At 38.7% G+C, this 23,191-nt stretch overlaps 1 protein-coding gene across 1 annotated transcript in view; it reads right to left on the bottom strand.

Annotated features, from left to right (window-relative positions):
• WDFY3 (WD repeat and FYVE domain containing 3) overlaps window positions 1-21,374 on the bottom strand; it is a 233,039-nt gene extending 211,665 nt beyond the window's left edge. Inside the window, exon 1 of the mRNA XM_044912920.1 lies at window positions 21,347-21,374. The gene's annotated coding sequence lies outside the window, so the exon portion shown is untranslated. The remainder of the gene's footprint in view (window positions 1-21,346) is intronic.
• Window positions 21,375-23,191: the final 1,817 nt, after the last annotated feature.

The raw sequence follows: 23,191 nt of genomic DNA, 5'->3' as shown, positions 1-23,191 counted from the left end.
ACCTTTTTTACTATGCACTTCAGATATGTGGAGATGGTAGAGTTAGAGAGCCTGAAAGAGTCAGGTCTGGTGTTAGTTTTATGGATGTTTGAAATTTTCTGTAATAAAAAGTTAAAATAATTAAATTGGCATACTCTTTATATGAAATAGCAGATTCCTATGGTTCAGGCTCTAAAATGTAAAACTGTGGGTCAGTGATAGAGCACAGAGAACTATCCCTATTTCTCTGGTATAGATAACTACCTCATTGTTTCACAGTTAAATACAGCAAAATCATTCCAGATTCTTTATGTTTTCTAACTATAACTCGAAATGCCAAGGCTATAAAAGTCATTAATAAATTCGACTACATAAAAAATTTTTTAAAAAATTTGAATGGCAAAAAATACCGTAAGCAAAGTCAAAAGACAAATGAGAACACTGGGAGAAAATATTTGCAGATATCTATTACAAATAAAGAGCTGATATTCCTAATATACAAAGACCTTAATAACTTCAGGGAAAAAAGACCAAAAATCCTATAAGAAAAATGGAAAAAAGACATGTACAGCTATCCACATCTATATATATGGCTCTTATATATCTGAAAGATATAAACTTACCACGTAAGAAATATGTACAATAAAACTACCCTGAGATACTATTTCTTTGCCCTTTGGATTGGTGAAAATTAAAAGCTTGACAATACACTCTCTTTGTAAGGCTGTGGAAAGACAGGCACTCTCCTATATTGCTGGTGGGAATGCAAAACAGTACAACTCCAATGGAAGGGGATTTGGTAACATCTAGCAAAACTACATATCCATTTACCCTTTAAGACAGTAATCCTACACCTATATTTATCCTGAAGCTCCACCTCCAGCGGTAAAAAAGACATGCACAAGCTTCACTGCAGCATTCCCAAACTGCAAAACTACTAGAAACCACCTGGATAGCCCAGAGAAGACAGGACAAATAAACCTGCATATATACCACACAGGAGAATGATGATGATCTGAATTGATACAGAATGATTTTCAGAGTATATTTTCCAGTGAAAACAGCTAGGTGCCAAAGTACTTACATAGACAGAATGTGTGTGTTAGAAAAAAAGGAAAAAAGAAAAAATACATGTTATCTGCTTATGGATACAAAAGAAAAATCAGAAGGATAAACACAAAACCAATGAAGTTAATTGTCTACAAGGGTGGGGTGTTGTTTTTGGTTTTTGGTTTTATGTGGTATAGGTGAAGGAATTCTGAAACCATTTTAGATGATGCTCATTTAGGGCAAATGAGTAAAATGCTGGTATTATTAGGCGCCTGTGTTCTCACTATAGAAAAAGGGAAAACAGAGGAAGCAGTATGAACTCGTATTTCTAAAATATATATCCACGTTCAAGATATATCCATGTTACATGAGCACATGCACGCAAATGTGTATATGTGTATGTACATATACATATATACATATAAATGTGAATATACATATAAAGATACGTATGTTTTCTAGCTTGTCTTCTCATAGGGCCCAGAAGCAAAGATATCCAGCAGCAACATCCATCCTGAATGTCCGGATCTTGGCTCCTACTATCATTTCCCATCCCTCACTAAAAGGGACCAGGGCTCCTAGGAGACTGATTCTATGGGCAGAGAAGATATAAGAGGAGTCTTTTTAATAATGAAAATAATGAAGTACTTGAAAAGCAAAAAATAAAAAATGATGGGAGCAATGTAGAAGGACACAGGAGGCATGGAGAAAGAGGATCCCACTGATGAGATCTGGGACAATTTGAGAACCAAAATATTTAAGAACAGTGATGAATTATTAATCATTGGGTAACAAATAAGAATCCAGGAGTTCAATAATAAAACAATACAGACAGACAAATAAAAGGGCTCTTATTTCAGTAGAATGCTGAGTAATCAATGGTAAAAGTAGAGGGAGAACTGGAATTGGAAAAAATCATCATTTAACAACCACAATCATAACAACTGGTTGAAGCAAGTTATCATCAGTGGATCCTACAAAAGGGGATAAAATTTCAATGAGAAGTAGGATATTTTAATTGTCTTAAAATATCTCCTCACAATCTGCTTATTAACTCTATGGGAGTATAGTAACTATAGAGTGAAGAAATCAGATAATGAAACAGGTGGTCAAAATTTATATCACAAATGAGGAACAGATGGACACTGTACCTCCAGATATGATGTCCTTAGAAGACACACCCCTTATGTAGTATTTCATCCAGGAATGCATAACCTGAATCTTACCAAGAAGAAACATCAGATAAACTGAAGATAAGGAACACACTGTTAAAAAGGAAAAAAAGGGAAAGGGGGATGACTATATTCTTTGAAAATGCCAATGTAATAAAGGACAAAGAAAAGGTGAAGAACTGTTACAGATTAAGAGATACTGAAGACATGACATCTAAATGCAATATGGGATCACGGACTAAATTCTGTACTGGAGGGGAAGAAACTTGCTTATAAAAGACATTTATTTGATCAACTGACAAAATTAGAAAATGGTAGATTAGACCAAAGTAATACAGAGGAGCCTGGGTGGCTCAGTCAGTTGAGTGACCGATTCTTGATCTCAGCTTAGGCCTTGATCTCAGGGTCATGAGTTCAAGCCCTATGTTGGGCTCCACGCCTCGCATGGAGCCCACTTAAAAAAAAAAAAAAAGTAGTGTAGCAATGCTAAATCTATTGAAGTTTTTAAGACTGCTCTGTAGGAGGGCAGTTGGGTGGCTCAGTTGGTTAAGGGTCTGCCTGCAGCTCAGGTCATGTTCCCAGGGTCCCGGGATCCAGTCCCCATCAGGCTCCCAGGATCCAGTCCCCATCAGGCTCCCTGCTCAGCAGGGAGTCTGCTTCTCCCTCTCCCTCTACCCTTCCCCCCTGCTCGTGCTCTCTCTCTCATATGAATTAAAGTAAAGTAAAGTAAAGTAAAGACTGCTCTGTAGGAGATTACCCTTATCCTTGGGAAACCCACCCTAAGGTATTTAGGACTAAAGGGATACGATATGTTCAATGTAACTTTTGCATGATTCAATGAGAATACATATATGCATGATTCAATGAGAATACGTATATGCATGTGTGTGTGTTTATACATATACACACATATATTCACAAAGTGAATAATAAAGCATTTGGGACAAAAGATTAACAGGTAAATCTAGACAGAGGACACATGGATGATCTTTACAGTATAGTTGTAACTTTTCTGCAAGTTTGAAATTCTTTCCAAAAAATCATTATGTTCAAAATTCTAACATATTTTCTCCCTAAATTCTACTTTTTCTTCTATAATTTCTACACAGCTAAACCAGGATACAGAGTCAATCAGTCATCCAGCTAGACACTTGGCAGTTAACCTTGCCTACCCAATGGTTTCAATTCATTTCCTTCCTTTCCTTCAACTCCCACACTCAAAGGGAGCATATCCTAAGGGAATATCTCTTATATTTGTCCTTTTTCCTCCAATCATACTGAATGGTTTCAGGAACTAATCATTTAGCAGATCTCATCCGATTTACTAATACCATCTACTAACAATCACCCTTCCACCAGTCCTCACTCTAAACCACTCTCCACCCTGCTACAGAGTGCCCATGCCCAAATGAAATCTGATCATGTCACTCTGTATTTCTCAATTGGTCCTGAATATAGGTAGGAAAGAACTTACCAGATCAACTTCAAAATCCCAACACTGAGAAAATGTATTACTTTGGCTCTCCAGAAGCAAAATAAGCAAAAATTACTGTCCAGAGGCTTAAAGGCTAGTATAACATAATCGTAAACTTAGTCATGAAACAACTGCAGGGCCTTCTTGGAACCAATCATAAAGTAACTGTTATTAAAAGCAGTATCTTCAGTACTCTTACACAAATAACACAGGATAGGACCTCTGGAAACAGAGGAGGTCATTAAAAGTAAGGGATGAAAGAAAAAGGCAGGGAACAGAACAGAAGGGAAGGGTAGATTACTTAAAAGTAAGGGAAGGAAAAGTAGAGAAGGTAAGAGAAAGAAAGGGAAAGGGAGAAAAAAAAGTCTATTCTCTAGGATTTCACAGTAAAACAGTTTTGTCTCACAGTAAAATGTCAACATTTTGAGAAATAACTAGCCATCTCTCAATTTGTCCTAATTGAATAGCATTGAAAATAATCAGAGAAAAGTTCTTTATGTCTTTATGAATATCTGACATTTTATCAGAAGTTACTTCAGATCAGTATTATTCATCATCAAAGTATATTCTATGAGTAGTGAAAATATTTATAAGCAAATGTAGAATCATGTTTCTCCTGCTTTCGTTTTGGAGATTTTTTTAAAAATTTCGCAGTTCAGGGCGCCTGGGTGGCTCAGTCGTTAAGCGTCTGCCTTGGGCTCAGGTCATGATCCCAGAGTCCTGGGATCGAGCCCCGCATTGGGCTCCCTGCTCAGCGGGAAGCCTGCTTCTCCCTCTCCCACTCCCCCTGCTTGTGTTCCCTCTCTCACTGTCTCTCTCTCTCTCTGTCAAATAAATAAATAAAATCTTTAAAAAAAAAATTTCGCAGTTCAAGGGTTCAACACACAAACTATATTATATAAAACTGCATATATATTTTATATATGTATGTTGCATACGAAAGTTATAAAACTGAAACTCTTCCCACTTAGAGTACCTACACAATTATTCTAATACATATAGATACAGCCAAAGTATAAAATCATGACTCCAAATTTTCCCCTGGAAATTTGCAAGAAGGAGGACAATATATTAATATGACCCCTGTACTTCCACAGAAAGCCTTGTAACATACAAATGCACACAACCTCCTTTGCTTTTCCAATAGCAACTAAGCTGACCTGGGCTCAATGTGCTGCCTACAGTCAGTGCAGAAAATTCAAAGACTTCATTCGTTCAGCCACTCAGCCAATGTGGAATGAGCATCTAACCCTCTAGTTACTGAGTACTATGATTCCCCAACCCTCTCCTTTCTCTTTTTTTCCCCCTCCTCTCCGTATCATATAAATTGCCTGATGCTATCCCTCACTGCCATATGCATTCCCTTTAATCTCTTTCTTTTCCTGTTCTTTTCCCACCTTTTGCTCCATTAACCTGAAAGAAACCTTCCCTAGTCTCATTTGTCAACCTCAACCCAGTAATAACTATTTCCAGTCACTATTCAATTCCCCTATAAATTTTGTCATATATATCTCATGTGGCTTCCTGCTCCTGTGACAGGAATATTTTCCAACTTCAGTGGGCAGGCAACAGGAAGGAACAAACACAGAATGTGGGCTGCTAAAGAAAACTTCTGGACTCTCTTCAAAAAGTCACTATCATTTAAAAAAAGAAGAAGAAAGTGTGAGAGAAAGAGAAAGGATAGGAGAAACTAATCTAGGTTTTTAAAGAATAAAGAGATATAAGCAAATGTTATATGTGGACCTTAATTAGATTGTTGTTTGGAAAAAAACTATAAAAGAAATCTTGGAGGGGGGGGGGACTCCTGGATGGCTCAGTAGGTTAAGCGTCTGCCTTCATGATCCCAGGGTCCTGGGACAGAACCCCATATCAGGCTCCCCGCTCAGCGGGGAGTCTGCTTCTCCCTCTTCCTCTGCACCCTCCTCCCCCACTCATGCTTTCTCACTCTCTAATAAATAAATAAAATCTTTAAAAACAAATCTTGGGAATAACTGGAGAATTTGGATAGGACTGGACTTAACATGACAGTGTATTAAATTACTGTTATTTTGTTTCCTATGATAACGTATAATGGTCATGTAGAGGAATGCCCTTATTTCTAGGAGGCGCATGCTGAAGTATTTACGGCTTAAGTATCATGATGGCTGAAATTACTTTCAAATGGTTCAGCAATGCCACCCCTCCTCCCTGAAATGTATATAAACACAATGGGACTGTATGTGGCAAAACACTGGTAATTACTGAGGCAAGGCTGAAAGTATTTGGATGTACACTGTATTTTCACTAAACTCTTCTGTATGCTTAAAATTTCCAAAATGCAGACTTTGGTTTAAGTTGGGGCTCTGCACTCAGCGGAGAGTCTGCTTGGGTTCTCTCTCTCTCTCTCTTCCACTCCCTCCCCCTTCTACCTCTCCCCCCACTCTCGCACATGCACTCTCTCTCTCTAAAATAAATACCTTTAAAAAATAAAAGGAGAGGGATAAAACCATTGAGCAATCTCCACTTGTTTCTAGATTTCTCGTATTTTTGAAAGAGCAAACATAAGAACTTTCCATTGGTCTACAGAAGGCTCACTGATAAATCTTAGAACAGGTTACCACTCTAGTCAGGTTGTAAATACACAAAATGAGGACTCTTTTTTTTCCTATAAAAGCAAATGTATTTTACATCACCAATACTTTAAACATAAAACCATAATTTTTCCCATGTTACCAAATATGAAAATTTGTGGTTATACTGCACAAATCATTCCTTAAACCAGTAGTTTACAGTCTGCATTAGAACATCTTATATCAAGGCACACAAAAGGTCATGGAGCAAAGTATATTTTCATAATCTGTGAATTATTTGTATACACCTCATACTATCTCATATATGTTCTCCTTTCTGCTAATTCTGTGACAGATACTTTTTTATTCTTAAAAGACCCTACCACTCTGAGGCCTAGCTCTTTGGCAAATCATGCAGAAAGGAGTGCAATGAACCTAAAGTAAAAAAGATCGCTGACACCACCACACTTTTTTTTTTCCTGGAATACACATCACAGAGGACACTGTTTAAATATTTTTAGGACCTGGGGTGCCTGGGTGGCTCAGTCAGAAGAGCATGTGACTCTTGGTCTCAGGGTCGTGAGTTTGAGCCCCACACTGGGTATAGAGATTAAATAATAAAACTTAAAAAAACACATTTTTAGAACCTATGTCTCTTCAAAATACAGTTATAAGATATGACTAAAATATTCATTCATTTAATTCACAGACCATTTTCCACTGTATTAAGTTAGACTTCAACTGTATGCCAGACTCATAAACTATGAACCATGAAAAATAAGACTGCCACAAAATCCCAACACCCATAAAAGAAAAAGCAAAAAGCTAATTCAAATCAATAAACTTAAAATGTATTAAAACTTAAAATCTCAAAAATGTTCTCATGAATAATAGTTTGCTTTAGTTATTATACTAAAGATATTTATTTTCTTCCTACACAAGCCCTTCTTTTTTTTTTTTTTTTAAGATTTTATTTATTTATTTTAGAGAGAGACAGTGCAAGCACGAGTGGGGGTTGGGGCAGATGAAGAGGGAGAGAGAGAATCTCAAGCAGGCTCCGTGCTGAGCGCAGAGCCTGATGTGGGGCTCAATCTTACAACCCTGAGATCAGACCTGAGCTGAAATCAAGAGTCGGACGCTTAAACGACTGAGCCACCCAGGTGCACTCAAACAAGCCCTTTTCAGAGAATCTGCCCTTGCCCACTCACTGAAAAGCCAATTCTCTTATAAACACATAATGGGGTCTTTCCACCAACAGCTGACTGAACAGCAATGGACATCCTTCATAACATGAGACAAATGAATTCTCTCTCCTAGCAAGTTAGAATTTAGAATGAGATAACTGAGAAAATTAGCTATGGGGGCCAAGAGCTAGCTGAACTTAACACCCATAACTGACCACTGTACACCAGTTAAAAAGGCAAAGAAAACCATTTGGCAGAGAGAAGTAAACACAAGAATACAAGCAAGTCCAGAAAAAGAAATGGAGAATGAGTACAAAAACACTCAGTTCTGTACTTCCTGTACTTCAGTTGTATAGTATTTGGTACCAGGATAATTGTTCTCAAAATTATTTTCTTAAAAAAAAAGGTTAAGGACATCTATGTGGGTACAGGACTTCCAAAGGAAACAAATTAGTTAAAATAGCAAACTAAAGATCAAAAATACGATTGGGATACAGCAAAGCCTGGGATTAAATTACTTTCAAATCAACAGATTCTTCCCCCAAAATAAAATATTAACCTTACACAGGGTCACCTGAGAAGACAGAACAAGTCATTCTGCTCCAAATATTTATTAGTAGATATTTTCTTACTTTTCTCAGCAATATAATTAAACATTTGAAGCCCATGTTTAATATAAAGAACATTCACAGGCTACTATCTTCAAATATAAATTCAGATGTAATACAAATGCTTCACATTCTTTTAGGGAAAAGAAGTAAGTGATGTCATTCCTCATGTATAAGATAGGCAGGATAGCAGAGCAGGTGAATGCTTGAGCCCTGGAGCTAGACTCCTAGGTTTGAATCGCGGCTCGACCATTACCTAATCCTGTAACTGTGGGCAAGTTATTTCTTGTACCTGTTTCTAACAGCATAAAAATTAGTATAATAATAGAATTAATCTCATGGGATTTTTATGAAGAATAAATGATGTAATATATGAAAAATCTAGGAAACAGTACATGTACATGGCAATTAATATTATTATTATCACTATTATTCAAGGAAAGAGGGTATTTATTTTATAAAACTGAATTCCTTGAACAGGGCCATTCTTTAGCAGACATAGGACATGAAAAACATAAACATGACCCAAAGAAACAGGGGAGATAAAGATAAACCCACATAAAAGAACTAATTTCTATCATACAGACTCTGCACTAATAAATTAAGAGGTATTCTTTCAAGGGGGACAGCTTGCCTTCTCATAATATTTTATAAAAGTTTTCCTTCAGTAACCACTGACCATAAAAGGAAGCCCTTATTCCTGAATGCCCACTTAGATACAGCAAAGCATCAGGATGATCTACTGATGTTGGAGGAAAGTAAAAATATTTTTAAAGATTTTTTTTAATTTTAAAAGACTTTAAACATAAACCAAATCTTAGCTCTGATCTCAAGAAGTTTGAGTTCTGAAACATAATTGGCTCTGAGATAACTTCAAAAATTCATTCTTATGGAGCTTTTTGAAACATTTTTTGGACTAGGCAATTAAATAGTAAAGAAAGAGCTAGAGGGGCGCCTGAGTGGCTCAGTCCTTAAGCATCTGCATCTGCCTTTGGCTGAGGTCATGATCCCAGAGTCCTGGGATCGAGCCCCACATTGGGCTCTCTGCTCTGCGGGAAGCCTGCTTCTCCCTCTCCCACTCCCTCTGATTGTGTTCCCTCTCTCGTTGTGTCTCTCTCTGTCAAATAAATAAAATCTTTAAAAAAAAAAAAAGAAAGAGCTAGAGATATTGTAAGGAGAAAAACAACTCTATGATTTGCTTCCTACAAAACACGCAGTAAGACCAAATATAAAAGAACCAAACTGAAAGGTCAAAAATTATGTGGACAGAAACCAGGAAGGGAAGGAGTAAAGGTGGGAGGGAGAGAGGGCAGACCATTATAAATTATATCAGCTCTTTGAAGGTGGAAAGAACCAAAATAGCCTAATTTTTATTTTAAAGATCCAAAATAATTAACATTAAAAAAAAAAAGGAAAAAAATTAGAAAGAATGTGACCTTCCCTTTATGTTTTGAAATCATTCTTTAACTCACATTCTACTTCAGCATGTGGACATATTCACAACAATCCCTCATTCCATCAAAAAATACTGAATCTTAATAATGAATCATGGAACACTACATCAAAAACTAATGATGTAATGTATGGTGATTAACATAACATAATAAAAAAAATACTGAATCTTTACTTTCCAAATATGATTCTAGGGTAGGCTTGTTTTTAAAGATTTTATCTAATTATTTAACAGAGAGAGAGAGAGCGCGCGTGCGTGCAAGAGTGGCGAGGGTGGGGGGCAGAGGGAAAGAGAGAAACAGACTCCCCACTGAGCAGGGAGCCCAATACAGCTGGATCCCAGGACCCTGAGATCATGACCTGAGCCAAAGGCAGACACATAACTGACTGAGCCACCCAGACACTCCTAGGCTAGGCTTTTTGAGGTTCCTCTGCCACCACACACAAGGAAGATAATAAAACAACTTGAGAGATTATGCTTTAGATTTCCTCCCATTTCCTATCCTCTTTCTATACCATTTGTTGTACAAAACTTCCAAATTACAAACTCTTAAAGACAGCTGCGCCGCCTTCTTAGTTTTCATTTACATAAAGCACCAAAAAAAAAAAAAATGCTCAAGCAAAAGTAAAGCTGACCTCTCACCAAATTAGGAGCAAAACCTAAGTCAACAAGAGACTTCCTCTGACATTCCCCATTTCCCTCAACCTAGGCATAGATGCTTCCTCTACAAGGAGGAGTTTAGCTCTCTTAGGATGCTCCTAAGTGGCCACAGTCATCTCACAACCAGCTTAATACAGTGAATGGTGCCCTGTAGTAGACGTCTTCAGAAAACCTGAGCAAGGGGCAATCCGACCACGCCTAAGAAGACTCTGTCCTACATGAGACTGTGAACGGAAAAGGCACCCCTTCTCCCACTCCGTTCCCCCAGGTCAAAACAGAACAAAAACCAAAAGGGAGCAGCTAGCAGTAAGAGTCTAAAATGAAAACAAAAAGGAAAAGCTGACCTCCTTGGGTTATAGATATATGATGCCAAATATATACGTGTTTGGTGCACACAAAATAGCTCCTCAGACCTACAGCAAAAACAGCACACTTATTTCCTGCATTCCCTTCTTCCTCTTTCTGAGTCAGGGATTTCAGCAGTGGCTCTAAATTCATATCCTTTTATGCAAACTCTATTCTATCTTTCTAAAATAAAGCCAATATGCGAATAAGCTGTGTAATCAACTAAACATTAAGGGTTATATACTATCATTAGCAGGACATCATTCTATTTATACTCTAACCTTCAAAAATTCAGAGGTAAAAATGACTTAAGGCCGGGGGGCGGAGCAAGATGGCGGAGGAGTAGGAGACCTGGATTTCGTCTGGTCCCAGGAATTCAGCTAGATAGGGATCAAACCATTCTGAACACCTACAAACTCAACAGGAGATAGAAGAAAAGAATAGCAACAACTCTCTGAACAGAAAAGAGACCACTTTCTGGAAGGCAGGACGTGCGGAGAAGTGAATCCGAGGCGATATTCGGGAGGGTAGACGGCGGGGGAGGGGGCCTCCGTCGGCCGCTTCTGGCAAGTGATAGAACCACAGAGCACAAAATCGGAACTTTTAGGAGTCTGCTCCACTGAGGGACGTCGCTCCAGTGGCTAAGTGGGGGGTGGAACCCTCGTGGGACAGTGTGGTCTCAGGACCCTCGGGGTCACAGAAAGACCGGGGGTGCCTGAGTGCGGCAGAGCTCCCAAGTATCAAAGCGGGGAAGCCGGCTGCAGAGACGGAAAGGAGGCAGGCTCTCAGCTCGGGGTTGCCGTAAACCATGATCAGCGGCACAGTCGGGCCACTGCTCCTCCAGCAGGGACCCAACAAGTGGCAGATCCAGGGAGACTCCCTTTCCTCCCCAGGAGGAGCGGTGCGGGAGTGCACCGCAGGGATCTGCTGGGTTTGGAGACTCCACATGGGCTCGGGTGCCAGAGATAGAAACAATCGGTCACAGGCCGGGTGAGCACCGAGTGCGGCCAGAGATGGGGAGACGGGAGTGAGTGACTGCTTTTCCCTGGGGGCCCCATGGCGGAGACTGGGAGGCCGCCATTTTCACTCTCGTCCTCCAAGGCCAAACGGAAAGCTTGCAGGGAACAAAAGCTCCCAAGAGCAAACCCGAGCAGATTACTTAGCCCGGACGGGGCAAGGGCGGGGCAATTCTGCCTCCGGCAAAGACATTTGGGAATCAGGGCAACAGGCCCCTCCCCCAGAAGATCAGCAAGAACATCCAGCCAAGACCAAGTTTACCAATCAATGAGAACAGCAGAACTCCAGCACTAGGGAAATACTGCACATAGAATCCATGGCTTTTTTACCATGATTCTTGAGTCTTTCAAAGTTAATTTTTTTTAACTGTCTTTTTTTTTTTTTTGAATTTTTCTTTTTCCCTTTTTGAACCAACATCTTATCAATCCCTTTTTTAAAAAACATTATTTTTCATTTTTAGAGTCATACTCTATCCCCTCATACTAGTTACCCTTATTTTTGGCATATATATATGTTGTTCTCTCTTTAAAATTTTGAGATAGTTTCTTCTAACAGATCAAAATATACCCTAAATCTCTAGTGTATGGTTTTGTTCTACTCTCCTGCCTGATGACATTCTCTCCCTTTTTTTTTCTTTTTTTTTTTTTAAATCCTCTTCTTTCTTTTTTCAAACTTATCAATTCCTTTTATAAAATTTATGATTTTCATCTTTACAGTCATATTCCATCCCTTCATCATATCAACCCTTATTTTTGTACATATATAAGTTTTTCTTTCTTTAAAATTTTGGGAGGCACTTTCTTCTAACAGACCAAAATACACCCAAAATCTAGTGTGTGGCACTGATCTATGCACCAGCCTGATCATATTTGATCATATTCTGGTTTTTTTTGTTTTGTTCCACTTTTGTTTGTTTTTATCTTTTTCTTTTTTCTTTCTTTCCCTTTCCTTTCCCCCGGCTTCAGGTCTTTTCTGATTTGTATAGAGTATATTTTCTGGGGACGCGGTTACCCTGTTAGCATTTTGTTCTCTCATTCATCTATTCTCCTCTGGACAAAATGACAAGACGGAAAAAAATCACCTCAACAAAAAGAACAAGAGGTAGTACCGAATGCCAGGGACCTACTCAATATGGACATTAGTACGATGTCGGATCTAGAGTTCAGAATCATGACTTTAAAGGTACTAGCTGGGCTTGAAAAAAGCAGGGAAGTTATTAGAGAAACCTTTCTGGAGAAATAAAAGAACTAAAACCTAACCAAGTAAAAATGAAAAAGGCTATTAATGAGGTGCAATCAAAAATGGGGGCACTAACTGCTAGAATAAATGAGGCAGAAGAGAGAATCAGTGATACAGAAGACCAAATGATGGAAAATAAAGAAGCTGAGAAAAAGAGATAACCAACTACTGGATCACGAGGGCAGAATTCGAGAGATAAGTGATACCATAAGATGAAACAACATTAGAATAATTGGGATCCCAGAAGAAGAGAGAGGGGCAGAAGGTATATTGGAGCAAATTATAACAGAGAACTTCCCTAATTTGGGGAAGGAAACAGGCATCAAAATCCAGGAGGCACAGTGAACCCCTCTCAAAATCAATAAAAATAGGTCAACACCCCGACATCTAATAGTAAAACTTACAAGTCTCAGAGACAAAGAGAAAATCCTGAAAGAAGCTCGGGAGAAGAGATATGTAACCTACAATGGTAGAAACATTAGACTGGCAACAGACCTATCCACAGAGACCTGGCAGGCCAGAAAGGACTGGCAGGATATATTCAGAGCACTAAATGAGAAAAATATGCAGCCAAGAATACTATATCCAGCTAGGCTGTCACTGAAAATTGAAGGAGAGATAAAAAGCTTCCAGGACAAACAAAAACTAAAGGAATTTGCAAACACAAAACCAGCCCTACCAAAAATATAGAAAGGGGTCCTCTAAGCAAAGAGAGAGCCTAAAAGCAACATAGACCAGAAAGGAACACAGACAATATACAGTAACAGTCACCTTACAGGCAATACAATGGCACTAAATTCATATCGTTCAATAGTTACCCTGAATGTAAATGGGCTAAATGCCCCAATCAAAAGACACAGGCTATCAGATTGGATTAAAAAACAAGACCCATGATATGCTGTCTGCAAGAAATTCATTTTAGACCCAAAGACACCCCCAGATTGAAAGTGAGGGGGTGGAAAACCATTTACCATGCTAATGGACACCAAAAGAAAGCTGGGGTGGCAATCCTTATATCAGACAAATCAGATTTCAAACCAAAGACTATAATAATAGATGAGGAAGGACACTATATCCTACTTAAAGGGTCTATCCAACAAGAAGATCTAACAATTGTAAATATCTATGCCCCTAATATGGGAGCAGCCAGTTATATAAGGCAATTAATAACAAAAGCAAAAAAACACATTGACAACAATACAATAATACTGGGGGACTTTAACACCCCCCTCACTGAAATGGACAGATCGTCTAAGCAAAAGATCAACAGGGAAATAGAGTCTTTAAATGACACACTGGACCAAATGGACTTCACAGACATATTCAGAACATTCCATCCCAAAGCAACGGAATACACATTCTTCTCTAGTGCCCATGGAACATTCTCCAGAATCGATCGCATCCTAGGTCATAAATCAGGTCTCAACCGGTACCAAAAGACTGGGATCATTCCCTGCCTATTTTCAGACCACAATGCTTTGAAACTAGAACTCAATCACAAGAGGAAAGTCAGAAAGAACTCAAATACAAGGAGGCTAAAGAGCATCCTACTAAAGAATGAATGGGTCAACCAGGAAATTAAAGAAGAATTAAAAAAATTCATGGAAACCAATGAAAATGAAAACACAACTGTTCAAAAACTTTGGGATGCAGCAAAGACAGTCCTAAGAGGAATGTATACAGCAATACAAGCCTTTCTCAAGAAACAAGAAAGGTCTCAAGTACACAGCCTAACCCTACACCTAAAGGAGCTGGGGAAAGAACAGCAAATAAAGCCTAAACCCAGCAGGAGAAGAGAAATAATAAAGATCAGAGCAGAAATCAATGAAATAGAAACTAAAAGAACAGTAGAACAGATCAACGAAACTAGGAGCTGGTTCTTTGAAAGAATTAACAAGATTGATAAACCCCTGGCCAGACTTATCAAAAAGAAAAATGACGCAAATCAACAAAATCATGAATGAAAGAGGAGAGATCACAACCAACACCAAAGAAATACAAAAAACTATAAGAACATATTATGAGCAACACTATGCCAGCAAATTAGATAACCTGGAAGAAATGGATGCATTCCTAGAGATGTATCAACTACCAAAACTGAACCAGGAAGAAATAGAAAACCTGAACAGACCTATAACCACTAAGGAAAGTGAAGCAGTCATCAAAAATCTCCCAAAAAAAGCCCAGGGCCAGATGGCTTCCCAGGAGAATTCTACCAAACATTTAAAGAAGAATTAATACCTATTCTTCTGAAACTGTTCCAAAAAATAGAAATGGAAGGAAAACTTCCAAACTCGTCTTATGAGGCCACCATTACCTTGATCCCAAAACCAGACAAAGACCCCATTAGAAAGGAGAATTACAGACCAATATCCTTGATGAACAAGGATGCAAAAATTCTCACCAAAATACCAGCCAATAGGATCCAACAGTACATTAAAAGGATTATTCACCACGACCGAGTGGGATTTATCCCTGGGCTGCAAGATTGGTTCAACATCCGCAAATCAACCAACGTGATACAATACATTAACAAAAGAAAGAAAAAGAATCATATGATCCTCTCAATAGATGCAGAAAAAGCATTTGACAAAGTACAGCATCCTTTTTTGATCAAAACTCTTCAGAGTGTAGGGATAGAGGGTACATAACTCAATATCATAAAAGCCATCTATGAAAAACCCACAGCGAATATCATTCTCAATGGGGAAAAACTGAGAGCTTTCCCCCTAAGGTCAGGAACACGGCAGGGATGTCCACTATCACCACTGCTATTCAACATAGTACTAGAAGTCCTAGCCACAGCAATCAGACAACAAAAAGAAATAAAAGGCATCCGAATCGGCAAAGAAGAAGTCAAACTCTCACTCTCTGCAGATGATATGGATACTTTATGTGGAAAACCCAAAAGACTCCACCCCAAAACTGCTAGAACTCATACAGGAATTCAGTAAAGTGGCAGGATATAAAATCAATGCACAGAAATCAGTGGCATTCCTATACACCAACAGCAAGACAGAAGAAAGAGAAATTAAGGAGTCGATCCCATTTACAATTGCACCCAAAACCATAAGATACCTAGGAATAAATCTAACCAAAGAGGCAAAGGATCTGTACTCAGAAAACTATAAAATACTCATGAAAGAAATTGAGGAAGACACAAAGAAATGGAAAAACGTTCCATGCTCATGGATTGGAAGAACAAATATTGTGAAGATGTCAATGCTACCTAGAGCAATCTACACATTCAACGCAATGCCCATCAAAATACCATCCACTTTTTTCAAAGAAATGGAACAAATAATCCTAAAATTTGTATGGAACTAGAAAAGACCCCGAATAGCCAGAGGAATGTTGAAGAAAAGCAAAGCTGGTGGCATCACAACTCCAGACTTCCAGCTCTATTACAAAGCTGCAATCATCAAGACAGTATGGGACTGGCACAAAAACAGACACGTAGATCAATGGAACAGAATAGAGAGCCCAGAAATGGACCCTCAACTCTATGGTCAACTCATCTTTGACAAAGCGGGAAAGAATGTCCAATGGAAAAAAGTCTCTTCAACAAATGGTGTTGGGAAAATTGGACAGCCACATGCAGAAGAATGAAACTGGACCATTTCCTTAACACCACACACAAAAATAGACTCAAAATGGTTGAAAGACCTAAATGTGAGACAGGAGTCCATCAAAATCCTAAAGGAGAACACAGGCAGCAACCTCTTCGACCTCAGCCGCAACAACTTCTTCCTAGAAACATCGCCAAAGGCAAGGGAAGCAAGGGCAAAAATGAACTATTGGGACTTCATCAGGATAAAAAGCTTTTGCATAGCAAAAGAAACAGTCAACAAAACCAAAAGACAACTGACAGAATGGGAGAAGGTATTTGCAAATGACACATCAGATAAAGGGCTAGTATCCAAAATCTATAAAGAACTTATCAAACTCAACACCCAAAGAACAAAGAATCCAATCAAGAAATGGGCAGAAGACATGAACAGACATTTTTCCAAAGAAGACATCCAAATGGCCAACAGACATATGAAAAAGTGCTCAACATTGCTCGGCATCAGGGAAATCCAAATCAAAACCTCAATGAGATACCATCTCACACCAGTCAGAATGGCTAAAATTAACAAGTCAGGAAACGACAGATGTTGGCGGGGATGAGGAGAAAGGGGAACCCTCCTACACTGTTGGTGGGAACGTAAGCTGGTGCAACCACTCTGGAAAACAGTATGGAGGTTCCTCAAAAAGTTGGAAATAGAGGTACCATATGATCCAGCAATTGCACTACTGGGTATTTACCCCAAAGATACAAATGTAGGGATCCGAAGGGATATGTGCACCCCGATGTTTATAGCAGCAATGGCCACAATAGCGAAACTGTGGAAAGAGGCAAGATGTCTATCGACAGATGAACGGATAAAGAAGATGTGATGTATATATATATACACATATACATATATATATACACACACACAATGGAATATTATGCAGCCATCAAAAGGAATGAGATCCTGCCACTTGCAACGATGTGGATGGAACCGGAGGGTGTTATGCTGAGCAAAATAAGTCAATCAGAGAAAGACATGTATCATATGACCTCACTGATATGAGGAATTCTTAATCTCAGGAAACAAACTGAGGGTTGCTGGAGTGGGGGGTGGGGTGGGAGGGATAGAGTGGCTGGGTGATGGACACTGGGAAGGGTGTGTGCTATGGTGAGCGCTGTGAATTGTGCAAGACTGTTGAATCACAGATCTGTACCTCTGAAACAAATAATGCAATATATGTTAAGAAAAAAAAAAAAGAAGAAAAGAAGATAGCAGGAGGGGAAGAATGAAGGGGGGGAATCGGAGGGGGAGAAGAACCATGAGAGATGATGGACTCTGAAAAACAAACTGAGGGTTCTAGAGGGGAGGGGCGTGGGAGGATGGGTTAGCCTGATGATGGGTATTAAAGAGGGCACGTTCTGCATGGAGCACTGGGTGTTATGCACAAACAATGAATCATTACATCAAAAACTAATGATGTAATGTATGGTGATTAACATAACAATAAAAAATGTTTTAAAAAAGAAAAAAATGACTTAAGGCCATTGGTTGCAACAATGAATGGCAGCTAATATATATTTAGCTTGTACTTACCATGTGCCAGGTACAGTGTTAAGGACTTTGCAAGCATTACCTCCTTTAACCCTTATGATACTTCTATTAAATACTATTATTAAGCCCACCTTACAGATGAGGAAATAAGAAAAGAAATTAAGAAATGTATACGAGGGCAAAGAGATGTAAACAACGACATCATGATCTAAAGTTAGAAATATGACTAAGTTTGGTACCTTAATCAAAACATATATTACACTGCAGTTTTCACTCATACCTGCTTTTAAATCTTTATATAATTTTTTAAATCATACTATCAATGAAGATCAATACATAATTTGTCCTCAAAACAAGAGCCAAATAAGGGATACTCGGGGTCAAAAATAACTCAAAGAAAAGTCATAGAAACCTCCACCACTAGTCAATAGCCAAAAGTCTACTGGTGGGGGGAGGATCACAAAAGGGGATAAAGTGAGATTAAAATGATTTATACTTCTAAGTCCCAAACTTTAGGTATCATTTCTTGAAAGAGAGGAAAACTGAATTAAAACTTAAAATCCCAATACTCTGATTAGTGCTACTTTACTTTACAACTTGTATTTTTTTCTGATTATAAAAACTTTTAAAACTTTGTAATTTAAGCTTCACATTAAATATACCTGTACTTTTCATACAGTATTGAGTTCCATTTCTTGAACTTTTTAAACTCTTTCAATATGTTTCTAGAGAGAATTCATTCTACATAAACTTTCATTTCTGGGTAATATTTTTCTAAACCATAAAATATTCAACACTATTTCTTTCAGAGAGTCTAAAGTCCCAAATCTAGTCCTAAATCCACTCCCAGAAGTTTTCATAATAAAAAGAAGACAAATTATACACAAAACTCGCAGTTCAATATCCTGTTAACAAAGAATCCTAAGAGCGTAAGTTTAAAACTTCCTCTCTGCCTCGGGGCACCTGGGTGGCTCAGTCGGTTAAGCTTCTGCCTTCAGCTCAGGTCATGATCCCAGGGTCCCGGGATCAGAGCCCCGCTTCTGGATTACTGCTCAGTGTGGAGTCTACTTCTGCCCCTTCCCTGGCTCGTGCTCTCTAGCGCACTCTCTCTTTCTCTCTTGAATAAATAAAACCTTTAAAAATAAATAAAACTTCCTCTCTGCCATAATCAATGCAGCAGAGCTTTCTTCCTAAGAAAAAATATTACCATTTGTTCAAATATAAGAATGCATTCCTCAGTCCACTGTATCAAAAATCTTCAATTTAAAATTCTGTATGGTCTCTGTTAAAACACACCCTGCTAACAAGTAAAAAAGGATATCACATAGAAATTCTATTGAATTCATACTCATTTTACTTTTGTACAGCATGAAATGACTTAAACTTCCAAACCTAGTGGGAATTAAAAATAAGTCTCATCATTTCTAATACTTAGCTGTTCACTTTCTACTAAAATGTATGATCTTTATAATAATTCACAAATAATTATAATTAAACAACTGCTTATAGAATTCAGTCATGTAATCAGGTATTTAGAAGTATATGCTGAAACTATCCTAATGAGATTGTTTAAAACAGAGGAACATGCGACTATAGATCTTGGGAATCGTGAGTTCGAGCCTCACAATGCGAGTAGAGATTACGTTTAAAAAAAAGTTGAAAACTTAAGCTTTCTGAATAATACCAAATAACTTAGGTATTTTTCCTTTCCACCTAGCATATTTTCTTCTTCCTTCATTTTTACATACTATTGTAGGGAGCTTCAAAGATGGTTCCCAATGATCCCACCTCTTAGTATATACACCCTTGTGTAATCCTCTCTCCTGAGTGTGGGCTGGACCTAATGACTCACTTTTTTTTTAAGAACTTTTTTTTTTAAGATTTTATTTCTTTCTTTGAGAGAGAGAGCATGCAAGCAGGGGGAGGAGCAGAGGGAGAGGGACAAGCAGACTCCATGCTGAGTGTAGAACATGACGCGGGGCTTGATCCCATGACCCAGAGATGACGACCTGAGCCAAAACCAAGAGTCAGAGGCTTAACTAAGTGAGCCACCCAAGGGCCCCAGTGACTCACTCTTAACGAAGAGAAAAGGGAGTAACTAATGGGATGCCACTTCCATGATTACATCACAAAACTCACATGGAAAGGAACTAGTGTAGGTCACTGGCAAACAGCCAATATGAAGAACTCAGGCCTCCTCCCCCAGAGCCTTCAGATGAAACCACGGCCCTGTGGACATGTTGAATGCAGCTCTATGAGAGACTCTGAACCAGAGGAGCCAGCTTAAGATTCTTGAATGACAAAAGCTGTAACATAACATTTGTTGTCTTAAGTCACAAAGTTTTGGAATAATGTCTTATGCAGTGCTATGGGTTGCATTGTGTCCTTCTGAAAATTCCTATGTTGAAGTCCTAATCCCCAGTACTTCAGATTGTGATCTTTTTTGGAGACAGGGCAAGATCTTCAAGTGAACATCTCTTGCCATCACCTAGCTGCCTGTACCTGCCCTTCAGGGAGATGGGGTTTACTAAAGGAAACTGAACATTGGGGGGAAAAAAAAAAGGAATCAAGAGTCTGTTCTGGGAAATCTGGGATTGGGTACTTAAGCGTCAGCCTTTCTTTGGGAGTCTGAACTATAAGACACAGTGTGTGGGGAGTGGTGACAACCATGTTTCCCATGACAAAGAATGGAAAATGAAGACAGCCAGTTCTGCAAAGACGTGAGACTGACACACAGGAGAGACGCTCCACTGACAGCGTGAGGGAAACCTGACTGCATTTGGTTCCTGGGTTCTTCTCTATAGCCCAGCTGCATTTGCATGTCTCTGGATCTTCTGGGGTCCCCCAGGAGACACACCCAAATGATAACTTCCCCTTTTTGGTTAAGCTATTTGAATTGCATCACGTGCAATCAATAGAGGACTACCATGGTCAAATGGGTACCCTCTCTAAAACTGAAGAACATCACTGAAGGACTAACCACCTCATATAAAAAACTTTTCAGTAACAATAAAGCCAAGTAAAATACTAAAACTAAGGCAAACAGGTAGCAGTAGTACTCTCAAGTGCCTCACAACATAGCTCATCATTTAAACTAGTCACTCAAAGGAACTGCAACAGAACAGAATTAGAGTTCCAAAGCCCATGCTTACCACTAGATTTTTCTAGGGGGAAAAAAAAGAAAGAAAGAAAGAAAATGATGATTTAAAAACACAATTTTATTCTACATAGGTACCTACAATAAAAATAATAATGCTTTAAAACCAAAATGGAAACTGAAGATAATTTATTCTAATACATCCCTTTTTTTGGTGCAGAAAACTACCAGCCATTCAGGAAAGCAGGTTTGCCTAAGCTTACCCAGCCATTAGTGGTAAAGAAGGACTGAAACCCAGCTCTTTTGAGTCTGAGTTCAGTGATCTTGCTACAATGCAATGATGTGAGAAAGACTATCATGATTCTTGCTCCTGGCTCCTTGTCTGACAGACAGAACAATCATAAAACTGACCTGATTCTCCGTTCTGGGCTGGCATGAACCTGCGTAGAAACAATAGGAGTGGCAGGCACTTTCTTCCTGAAGCAAATGTGGAGAAGTAGTCTACCTGTGATGAAACGAAGAAAAAGAAAACCCAGTTCATTTTCCGACTATGTTTTAGCATAATGAGTTGTTCATTTTCTACTGATTCCTTATCTCCTTATTTGTTGGCGATAGTTTAATAGCAGAACACATGACAATGATTTAAGATAGATAAAATTTGCCATCTAAAATCCATAAAGAATATAGAGTCATTTAAATTTCGTCTCTATAAACCACCTGGTTCAGCTTCTTTATTTTACTGAGACCAGGAAAAGTTATGCAAACAATCAATGACAACTCAGTTACTCAGTGGCAGAGCCAGGTTCAGACCTAATTCTTCCCATATCCAGTTCAGTATTCATTTGTACAACACAGATCACACTAATTTTGGAAAACCAAATATGAGCAAAAAAGCAAAAAATTCATGTTAGTTTTCTAGGTATATCTGTCAAGTATCTGAAGGTAAATGTCGTTTGTTCTAAATTAAAATCAGAAAACGATGCTTCCTCACTTAATGGTTATAACCGAATCTTGAGTTATTTAGCATGCCTTATATAGGATATTTAAATGTTTGTTTTATTTGGGGCACCTGGATGGCTCAGTCAGCAGAGCATGCGACTCTTGATCCCTGGGTTGTGAGTTCAAGCCCCACGATGGGTGTAGATTACTTAAAAAAAGGAAAAAAAAAGTCTTAAAAACTGTTTTATTTACCATTCAGTATTTCAATATGAAAACACTAGCATATGAATCATGAGATCTAGGTTCTAGTCTTTTCTAACTCTGTACTCAACAAGTTCTATGATCTTAATCAATTACTTCTTTGGTCCCAAAGTGCCTTTATTCAAAAATGAGGAGCTTGGACTAACTCCCATGAGCCTTCTAACTCTAAAACAATACACCTATAAATAGCTTCCTCTTTTAGCAACATTCTGCTTTTCTGATCAACTATTTGTTTTTGTCATGTATTTGTTAATCTCTCTGATCATGTTATTAACAGTTGAAACATAATCAGAAATATTGCCTTCAAAGGGCCCCTGGTTGGCTCAGTCAGTAGAGCATGTGACTTTTGATCTCAGGTCGTGAGTTTGAGCCCCACACTGGGTGTAAAGATTACTTTAAAAAAATAATTAGGGCGCCTGGGTGGCTCAGTTGGTTAAGCGACTGCCTTCGGCTCAGGTCATGATCCCAGAGTCCTGGGATCGAGTCCCACATCGGGCTCCCGGCTCAGCGGGGAGCCTGCTTCTCCCTCTGACCCTATCCCCTCTCATGCTGTTTCTCTCTCTCTCAAATAAATAAATAAAATCTTTAAAAAATAAATAAATAAAAAAATAATTAAGGGGTGCCTGGGTGGCTCAGTTGTTAAGCGTCTGCCTTCGGCTCAGGTCATGATCCCAAGCCCCGCATCGGGCTCCCTGCTCAGCGGGAAGCCTGCTTCTCCCTCTCCCACTCCCCCTGCTTGTGTTCCCTCTCTCGCTGTGTGTGTCTCTCTGTCAAATAAATAAAATTTTAAAAAAATAAAAAAATAATTAAAAGAGAGTTTTACTTTATTTTTTTTTAATATTTTATTTATTTACTTGAGAGAGACAGAGATAGTGAGAGAGAGCCCGAGCAGGAAGGAGGGAGAAAAGCAGACTCCCTGCTGAATAGGGAGCCCGATGCGGGGTTCAATGACCTGAGCTGAAGGCAGACACTGAACCAACTGAGCCACCCAGGCACCCCAAGTTTAAAAAAAAAAAAAATATTGCCTTCAAATATACAGCCAATTATCATTCAAAA

The sequence above is a fragment of the Neomonachus schauinslandi genome, chromosome 2 (genome assembly GCF_002201575.2).
Source record: "Neomonachus schauinslandi chromosome 2, ASM220157v2, whole genome shotgun sequence".
Lineage (NCBI taxonomy): Eukaryota > Metazoa > Chordata > Mammalia > Carnivora > Phocidae > Neomonachus > Neomonachus schauinslandi.
This window is presented reverse-complemented; position numbering and strand designations above follow the sequence as displayed.